At 46.2% G+C, this 10,622-nt stretch overlaps 1 protein-coding gene across 1 annotated transcript in view; it reads right to left on the bottom strand.

Moving 5' to 3' along the window:
• The window catches only part of BLCAP (bladder cancer associated protein), a 10,735-nt gene extending 10,355 nt beyond the window's left edge, over positions 1-380 (bottom strand). The window contains exon 1 of the mRNA XM_010829180.1: positions 237-380. The gene's annotated coding sequence lies outside the window, so the exon portion shown is untranslated. The remainder of the gene's footprint in view (positions 1-236) is intronic.
• Between the last annotated feature and the right edge of the window lie 10,242 nt (positions 381-10,622).

The raw sequence follows: 10,622 nt of genomic DNA, 5'->3' as shown, positions 1-10,622 counted from the left end.
CCCGCCCTCGGGCCGGGAAGGTAGTTCCCCCCACCTCCCGCCCCCCACAAGGCCCGGCCCTGAGGCCAAACAGCGCGATCACGTGACACCGGACAGGGGCGGCCCCCAGGGTGCGCGGAAGGAAAACCCCAGAGAGGGACCGGACGACGCCTTAAGGTGACCCCGAAGGGACAACATGGCGGCGCGGTCGCATGAGGGCCTCTCATCCCGCCCCCCGGAGGCCGACGCCACGGTACCTGCGAGACCCGCCATGGCGCCGCGGCCACTGCTGTCGCCTTCGCTGCCGCGACCCTCTTCCACCTCAGCTCGCCACCGACGCCGCAGGAAGCCGGGGAGCCGCCCCCTTCGTCTTCTAGTCGAGCCGGTCGAGGACCTCTCCTGGAATCGGGCTGCCTACACCAGACGCCTGATCAAGCGACCTAAATTCTGGGGGCTCGCCCTGGCCTCATACGCTCTTAACATTTGCATAGATGACCATTTGAAGGTTTTTATTAGTGTGTGCCGAAATCTGCGGGCTCTGGACGCTTCAAATCCGAAGAGTTTTTGATCAGGCGCATCCTGAACAGCCCCGAGTCACAGCGCCTTTGGTCCCCTCATGCATATGCAGTAGATTGTGATCTTTACACTCAGGGAGCGGAGGGGGTGTACCCTAGTCTCCGTAGGTGAGCACTTCCACGTTTGGGGATGACCCGTGTCCTGCGGGGAAACCCTTAAGTCGGCCTCCTCCCCTGCCCCTTTACCAAGGCCAGCGGTCAGGAGCGGAAATATTCCGGCTCAGAATTTACGATTTGACTTGGATCAGGACCTAACTTCCCCTTGTGCTGTACTTTGCTACTTGCCTTGACTCCTCGCTTCCCCGTCTGATTGGATGCCTACATAACAGGGTTGCTTATAGGAATTAAATGACTCAATGTATCCATTTATTAGCTGATTAAACACATTCCTTGAGCACTTACTATGTAAGTGCAGTGCTAAAGGCAAGAGGATAGAATGGAGAGTGACATAGGCACTGTTTTAACTCAAAACGCTGCCCGGGAGGGTGGGAGACTGGTTATCAAATTACTTACGTGTGGAATCTAAACTATGACACAAATGAACAAATCTACGAAACCGACGCACAGACATAGAGAACAGACTTGTTGGGGGGAGGGGGATGGATTTGGAATCTGGGATTAGCAGATGCAACATATAGAATGGATAAATAAGATCCTACTGTAAAGCACAGGGAACTGTATTCAGTATTCTATGATAAACCATAATGAAAAGGAATATGAAAAGAACTGAATATATATGTGTGTATAACTGAGTCACTGCTGTATAGCATAAATTACATTGTAAATCAACTATATGTCAATAAAGTTTTAAAACATCAAAATGATCACTGTTAATAATTTTAATCAAATCAATATATAATTATGCATGATGGGAAGTGCTGGGGGGGAATGAAGAGTGTTATGAAAAATTAATGGAGTCCTAATGTAGGGTGAGGGCTTCCCAGGTGGCTCAGTGGTAAAGAATCTGCCTGCCGATGCAGAAGATGCAAGAGATGCGATCCCTAGGTCGGGAAGATCCCTGGAGAAGGAAATGGCAACCAGCTGGGGTACTCTTGCCTGGGAAATCCCAGGGACAGAGGAGCCTGGTGGGCTGCAGTCCATGGGGTTGCAACTGGACACAAGGTAGCAACTAAACAACAACAACAAATGTAGGGTGAAGAGTGAGGGTGGACTCTCCTTGGGAAGCTGGCATTTAGGCTAAAAACCAAGGATAGCTAAGAGTTGTATGGGGCAAGACTGAGAGGGGAAACGTTCTAGGCAGAAAGAACCACTTGTCCCAGATGTTGTGGAGGAGGGAAGGAGCCAGTGAGGGTGAGGAATGAGCAAGTAGAGCAGATAGTGCTACCTAATGAATTTGGATTTTCCCTTGAGAGTAAGGAGAACCATTTGCATCATGGGAATCATACCAGGTCTGGGTTTCTGAAAGGCCACCCCGGCTTCATGGCTCAGGAAACACTTTCAGTGGGTGTGGGGAGACCAGGTAGAAGGCTGCTGAAGGTTTCCAGATGCCAACCTGTGACCCTGGCAAGGTTGTGGCTTGGGGAGGTGGAGATGCAAAGAATCTCAGATGGGATGTGGGTGGTTGTTGAAGCATTAGTGATGACACCTCCATCTTTGCCTCGGGTATGCAGGAATGAAAGAGTCCTTGACTAAGGTGGTAAAGCCTGCAGAAGGCTCAGATTGAGGGGAAAGATCAAGTTTGGCTAAGAAGGCAAGTTTGAAAAGCCTGGGCAATGATTGCATTGAGAGGGTCAACAGGCCGTTGTATATGAGACTGGGGCTCCGAAGAGAGTTCTGGGCTGGAGACACATATTTTGGTAGCATCAACACATAGCACGCACGTCATGGGTCTGGATGAGAGCCTAGAAAACAAAGGTAGATTTAAAAGTAGGCAGAGGAGGAAGAGACAAGAAAGGAGGCTGAGAAGCAGTGACCCAAGGGGTATGAGGAGGACCAGGTGAGCATGGGATCCCAGAAAGAAGGTTTAAGGGTGGAGGGAGTGTTCAGTGGTGCTGACTGCTGTGGAGGGGGGAAATGGCACCATTCGGTCTGGTTACCAGGGGGACTTATGGATTGTATCCTTTATGATTCTAGTTCCAAACAGAAGACCCTAATTCACTTGGCTTAAAAAAATAAGTACCCTGCCACTCAGTGGTAGATTAATTGAATGGCTTGGCCACGTCCTCACAGATATTCCATCTCTCAGGTCCATTCCAGGTCTGCCCCGCTGTCCTCATGTTGGTTTCATACTCACGGTCATGAAATGGCCACCCTAGTTCCTGGAGTCCCATCCACATCAAGGAGGTGACCATTCCCCCTGGAGGTAAGACTCAAACTAGATGTGACTTCTGTCTTGCTGCCTCTGGACTGAGGGATCTGTGTACTCAGGCCAGGTGCACCCAACATCCAACACTGGAGGAAAAGAGGAGTCTCATAATGGAAACTCTTGTTTAGAAAAGAGAAAGGCTAAGCATTGGCAAGGGTGTGGAGCGACCGAAACTCTTGCACACTGCCTGTGAGAGAGGAAATTGGTACAATCACTTCAGAAAACTGGCAGTTTCTGCTGAATGTAAGCAGACACCTATGCTATGACCGAGAATTTCCACTCCTTGCTTTTCATCCAAGACAAATGAGTGCTTATTACAAAGAGACTTGTGCAAGGATTTAGAAAAATATGTATTTGATTGTGTCAGATCTTAGTTGCGGCACACGGAATCTTTTTGGCATCACTTAGGACCTTTCCTTGCAGTGCAGGAACTCTAGTGGTACTTGGGCTTCAGTAGCTGCTCTGTGGCACATGGGAATCTTAATTCCACCACCAGGGATGGAGCCCAACTCCCCTGCATTGCAAGGCAGATTCTTAACCGCTGTACTGGCAGGAAAGTCTCTTGTGCAAGGGTTTTCATAGCAGATTTATTCATAGCTCAAAGTGGACATAACCCAGTGTTCATCAGCAGAAGAATGGATAAACAAATTATGGCATGTCCAGCCAATCGAATACTATGTTTATATATACAAAAGTACAAATTGTTGGGAGTCCCCTGGTGCCCTAGTGATTAGGAATCTGGGCTTTTACTGCTGTGGCCTGGGTTCAGTCCCTGGTGGGGGAACAATTGCTGACTCGTGACAGTATAGATTATAGTCATGTAGAGTATGTGGATTGAAAGAATCCAGACGCAAAACAATACATTATGTATGATTTCACTCACAGGAAGTTCAAGGGCAGGCAAAACTAATCTACGGTTCTAAAAATCAGAATAGTAGTCACCTGGGTCAGAGGAGGGCATAGAGATGGGAGAGGAGCAGGAGGGAATTTTCTGGGGTGCTGGCAAAGGTCCATATCTCAGTCTGGATGGTGATGATGTGGGCAAAAATTCAGCAAGCTATATCTTAAGATTAGAGGATTTTGTGTACTTTATGTATGTTATATCCCAAGAAAAACAAAAGCTATTCAGAGGGAGGAGGAGGAGGTCCTGCCATCCATAGTGTGCAACGTGTGCAGCTGAGCAAAAATCAGAACGTGCGTTTTTGGAGGAACGTCACCTTCCAGCGACCCTCTGGGCATTGACAAGGTCCCAGGGGCAAACCTTCTCTCCCTCAGGGCCCAGAAAACAGGTGAAGGTGAGGCAGGGCCTCTAATTCATAAGGAACTGACTTCTCTTCCCTTTACCCACTGGACAGCTGCACCCATCCCCCTCCCGCCCAGCTCTGTTCCAGGTAGTAGAAATGATACCAGCACTGAATTGAGGGACCTGGAAGGTCTTTCTGCCCTCAGATTTTGCTCAAAAGACCTGAACTTCGTGCCAGGCATAGCCAACCTGCCCCCTCCCCCAGATGCCCAGACTCATCTGTGACTCCCACCCTCTCCTGCTTCACGCCTCCCACATCTTGTCCATTCCTTCACAATCTCCCCTCAGGCCTTTCCTGGCCTCACTATCAAAGCCTTGGTCCAGACCACAGTCCTCTCTTTCCTTGACACTGTATTGGCCTCCTAGCATGACTCCCTCCTCACGCACCCCCCGACTCCCCGTCTCACCCAGAATCACCATTCCCCACACTGCAGCCAGGTTGATCCTTCTAAGATGGCCTTGTCACTCATCCTCTTGAGGGGGTGATCCCCTCTACCCGCCACCACATCTTCACCTGTCAGTAGCCTCTCCAGTGTCGAAGCCCCAGGTCAAACGCTGCCTCCTCCACAAAGCCTTTGCATTCATTCAGCAAACATTTACTGAGCACCTAAAACGTGGCCCAGTCCTGTGCTAGGCATGGAGAATAGAGAAACGAGGACGACAAACACCCTATGTACACAGTCCAGGGAGGTAGGTGGTTACGCAACGCCCATCTGTGGGCACTTCCTGCATCTGTTAACTCTCACTTGGCTACAGCTGCTTGAGGGCAGGGCTCATTTTGAGGTCACTTCTTGGCCTCAGAGCCCAGGAAAGGGCCTGGCAGGAAGGAGGAGGCAGTAACTGGTAAATGAATGGGTGGATGGATGGATAGATGGATGAAAAGCCAGGACAATCTCTGCCCTTTCTCATTTTCCTCCAAGCATCTGATTTAGCTGGTAACCAGGTCCATGGAAGTTGGTTGGAACTGGATGGCAAATCTGGAGCTAAATGATAACGAATCAGCAAAAGGTTGTTATTTATAGCACAAGCTTTGGGTAACCGATAAGACCTACTTTCCTATATCATCATTCCACATGACAATTATGTTTTTTGCAGATCGACATTATTTCCTTATCAAGACAGGAAAGTCAGGAAATTTAACTGGAAGAGAGTAATAGTTATTTGCTAAATCGCTAAAGAAGCTACGTGATATCAAAAGATTTAAAATGTAATAAGACACAAATATATATCAAAACAGAAACAGACTCACAGATGTTGAGAACAAACTCATGGTTATCAGTAGGGAGAGGGAAGAAAGGAGGGGCAAGACAATGATAGGAGATTATGAGACACAAACTACTGTGTATAAAAATAAGCAACAAGAGTATATTGTACAGCATGGAGAAATACAGCCATTATTTTGCAATAACCTTAAATGGAATATAATCTATAAAAATGTTGACTCACTATGCTGCACACCAGAAACTAATTTTGTAACTCAACTATACTCTAATTTTAAAAATGTAATAAAAAGCACTATTACCAAGCAGTGAGCTCTGGTAGCACAGACTGTAGCCAGAATGCCAGGGTCTTAATCCCACTCTGCATTCATTGGCTGTGTGACTGAACAAGTGACTTAACCACTCTGTGCCTCGCGTTTCCCATGGGTATAATGAGGAAAACTTGAGACTCTGTCCCGTGTGTTTGTTCCTGAGAATTCAAGAAGTTCATGCTTAGAATAGCACTTTTTCTGTTAAGTGAAGTATGTGAAGTGAAAGTCGCTCAGTCATGTCCGACTCTTTGCGACCCCATGGACTACCCATGGAATTCTCCAGGCCAGAATACTGGAGTGGGTAGCCTTTCCCTTCTCCAGGGGATCTTCCCAACCCAGGGATCAAATCCAACTCTTGTGCATTGCAGGTAGATTCTTGACCAGCTGAGCCACAGGGAAGCCCCTTTTTCTGTTAACAGCGTCACAAAGTTAGCACTCAGAGCTACCTATTAATACCAATGGAGTCCCTTGGACAGCAAGGAGATCAATCCAGTCAATCCTATAGGAAAACAACCCTGAATATTTGTTGGAAGGACTGTTACTGAAGTTCCAATACTTTGGCCACCTGATGCAAAGAACCAGCTCACTGGAAAAGACCCTGATGTTGGGAAAGACTGAAGGCAAAAGGAGAAAGGGGAGGCGGAAGATGAGATTGATAGCATCACTGACTCAATGGACGTGAATTTGAGCAAACTCTGGGAGATAGTGAAGGACAGGGGAGCCTGGTGATCTGCAGTCCATGGGGTCACAAACAGCTGGACACAGCTTAGTGACTGAACAGCAACAAATGGACAGAACAGGCTATCCCCAGGGCTGGATGAGCTGTGGAACCCTGGTGGGGAGGGCGCCTCCCAACCATGGCCCTTAAATTTGTCATCCTTAAGGAGGCAGGACAAGCGGAGTCAAGTCCCAGACCTGCTATCATGACCTTGAGAAGTTCCTGCCCAAGCTGTGTTCAGTCTCTCCCAGGTCCTTTGGTTCCAGACTTCAGGGCTTCTACATTTGGAACTTATGGCTGTTTTAGCCTAGTCTGTGGCGACATCTAGTGGTAATATGGGGAAATGCCTGACATTCTTAAATTGTCTTCAACCTATTATTAACTGTATGAATAATACAGTTAACAATATTAACTGTATGAACAATACCTGTTACATTCTTCACCAGTAATGGTTAGATACTCCCTATGCTAGACACTGAATGTTACATGAGTTGTATTAGTTAATTTTCAATGTAATTCTATAAGAAGAAAATTGTTATTACCTTTATTTTACAGAAGAGGAAAGGAAGATTCAGGAAGATGAAGCCAGGAAGTTGCCTAAGGCTACACAGCTGTAGGTGACAGAACTGGATTTGAATCCAGGCCATGTGGACCTGAAGTTTGCATTTTTAACTCCTCTATGTCAGGCCTCTGCATGAATGCTGAGAAAACATGAAAAATCATATTCCTGCCTCATGCAGAACATAACTGTAATCTATAGCTGTTTTAGGGACAATAAATGAAGCTTAGACTTTCATGCTTGAATAAGCTGTAACATGTCTCCCTAATATTCCTTGGAGAATTTAGGACCGAGGGGGCTTTTCCTTCCCAGGTGACCGAGTCAATCCCAGAAGATAATGGGATCCTGACAAAGACTCGCTGTAAAGCCTAGATTGCAGAATCCCAGTTGTCATTCATTCATCCAACCCTACAACAAACACTGAGTTCCTAGTGTAAGCCAGGCATCATGCTAGGCTGTAGGGATACAGTGGTGAACAGGAACAAAAAAGCCCCTGACTTCACCGAGCTCACAGTCTGATGGTGGAGGAGCCAGACATGGAGATTACAAGCTGTCACTGTGTGAAGAAGAATCATAAAAAAGCGGACCTAAGGTCCCTTTAGTGTGAGGGAGACCAAGGAAGGCTTCCTGGAGGTGGTGACATCTAACTGGATTCCTGAGGATGAGAAAGGATTATGAATACAGGTGACAGTATTATAGGAAAAGAGAATAGAATTTGAGACAGCCCAGAGGTGAGAGATCAGGACTGGTCTAGAGAACACAGACAGGTCAGTGTGGCTGGATCTGTGGGGGTGAAAAGAGATTGACCTGGTCATGGTCATATCACACAAGGTCTTAAAGGAGTTTGGGTTTTATCCTAAGACAATGGAGAGCCTTTGAAAGGCTTTAAGCAAAATACCTGTATCTTTAAAAGATCACGCTAGGTAAAGTGAATAGATTGGAGAACCAGAGAGGTTGTGGGGAGGTGGTGGGGAGGCCGGGACAGATGTCTAGGTGGTGATGGTGGCTTCATGGAGGGTGGAGGCAATGGTGATGCAGGGAAGTGGGCTGGTTTGTTTCTTTGGAGGCAAGGCTGTTAGAATTTGCTGGTTGCTTAAAATGTGAAGAGATAAAGAAAGGAATTGAGGATGATTCTTGGGATTTGTGCTTGAAAATGGATGGACTTACTGAAATGGGTAAGACTGAGGGAATAGCAGGCTTAAGGAGACTATATTGAGTTCAAATATACCCCAGAGGGTAGAGATTTGTTGTTGTTTTGTCTGTCTAGGGTTGTGCTGCGTGATTGCCCCAGACACAGGGGTGGGAGGAGGTAATAGATGCAAGAAGTGCTGCGGAGAGAGACCATGTTAGGTCTGCGTGTTTAGGATCATGCCGACTCCCTCTGAAGAACCAACATGAGGAGAAAAGGAAATCAGAAGCCTTTCAATACTTAGTTGCACACAAGAATACTCTTGACTTTCCTTGGAGAAGCCAGATGGATCCACATGTCCATTAACACAGCAACTGGCCAGTAAGTCCATCAAGGTGAGGATTTGAGGCTCAGGTTGATGTGACTGTGAGAAAAGAGTGCAGACTGTAGCCAAACATTCCTGCCTAAAATTTGAAGTGTATACTCCTTTGGTGGAAAGCAGTGGAATTTCAGCTAATTTAAGTAAAAAGGAAATGTATCAGCAAAATCTTGGGGCTCATGGAATTAAGAGGCAATTGAAAGAGAAAGTTTCAAAAATTTTCCCTCCTGCCTCAGGGCCTTTGCATGTGCCACACCCCCTATCATTTTCCTGGAATATTGTCCCTCCCCTTCTTCATCTGGCTGAGCCAAACTCATTCTTAGGTCTTAGTTTTATTGTTGCTTCCTCAGACGCTCTTTCTGGTTTTCCAGATGATTTCAGGTGCCCATGATAGATGCTCTTCCCAGTAGCAAGTGCTTTTCCTTTGTATAATATTAATAGCTCTGAGAGATGAAGAACCCTTCTCCCATCACTTTGCAGACATCTGTAAATAATTTGACACAGTCCATGAAAGGACTGATCCTGGAGAGTGCCTCATATGGTTTCCAGAAACAAAAGTTTGGTATGCAAAAGCCACGACATGTTGATAAGGAATTAATTCTCAGTGTCTGACACTGACAGAGAAGGGGGTTAATACCACTTTCCTGAACTGTCTACTGGATACCATCACTTGCATATCTAGCAGGCATTTCAAACTCAGTATCCAAAACAGAAATCCTGATCCTTCCCCTACTCCAAATCTGCTCTGCCTGCAGTGTTCGTCTCAACTGATGGCAAGGCTTCCCTTTTCTCCTTTGAGTTATCTTTGACACTTTTCTTACATCTGGTCAATCCCTGTGACTCCAGCTTTGAAATAACTCCAGAATTCAACCACTTCTCACTATTTCTGCCACTAATATTCTAATACAAGGTACCATCATCTCTTACCTGGGTTATTGCAAATGCCTTCTTATTGGCCTCCTCATTCCAGCCTTGCTCTGCTGTGGTCAAGAGTCAGCAGCCATGGTGATTTCATTAAAAATAAATCAGATCATGTAAATACTCTCCTCGGAATCCCCAGTGTCCCTTTAATCCTAGCAGATTCTCCCTGCTCCCCCTCTGACATCACCTCTGCAGCCCTCCAGTCTCGTGTTTGTTTCTCGCAAATTCCAGACATCTTCCTGTAAATCTCTGTTCAAGTACCATCTATTCAACAAGGCGGACCTCACCATCCTATCTGAAACTGCAACCTATCCCACACCCAGATCTTTCTCACTCGATCCTATTTTTTTCCCACAGCACTTACCACCTTCTAACATATTATGTAATCTATTCATTCAGCATGTTTACTGTTTATTATCTGTCTTCTCCCTCCATAATGTAAATTTCATGGGGGCAAGGATGTTTGCCTGTTTCATTTCCTGATATAAGCCTCCTTTCTAGCAGACCGCCTGGTGAAATATTTGTTGAATGAAAGAATCCGTGGACTATCTGAGTACATATATCTGAAGAGGGATTCTCACTGCTGGATTTTTAAAAACTCTGAAAATGAGAATCATTTGACAATGAGAATCATTATTGCCTAGAAGTTTATCTTAATCCCAAATGAAGTAATATTGAAATAAAGGGCTTCTCAGAAAACGAAGATCATGGCATCTGGTCCCATTACTTCATGGGAAATAGATGGGTAAACAGTGGAAACAGTGTCAGACTATTTTGGGGGGCTCCAAAATCACTGCAGATGGTGATTGCAGCCATGAAATTAAAGATGATTACTCCTTGGAAGGAAAGTTATGACCAACCTAGGTAGCATATTCAAAAGCAGAGACATTACTTTGCCAACAAAGGTCCATCTAGTCAAGGCTATGGTTTTTCCTGTAGTCATGTATGGATGTGAGAGTTGGACTGTGAAGAAGGCTGAGCGCCGAAGAATTGATGCTTTTGAACTGTGGTGTTGGAGAAGACTCTTGAGAGTCCTTTGGACTGCAAGGAGATCCAACCAGTCCATTCTGAAGGAGATCAGCCCTGGGATTTCTTTGGAAGAAATGATGCTAAAGCTGAAACTCCAGTACTTTGGCCACCTCATTCGAAGAGCTGACTCATTGGAAAAGACACTGATGCTGGGAGGGATTAGGGGCAGGAGG

The sequence above is a fragment of the Bison bison genome, unplaced genomic scaffold (assembly GCF_000754665.1).
Source record: "Bison bison bison isolate TAMUID 2011002044 unplaced genomic scaffold, Bison_UMD1.0 scf7180017864500, whole genome shotgun sequence".
In the NCBI taxonomy this organism is placed as follows: Eukaryota; Metazoa; Chordata; class Mammalia; order Artiodactyla; family Bovidae; genus Bison; species Bison bison.
This window is presented reverse-complemented; position numbering and strand designations above follow the sequence as displayed.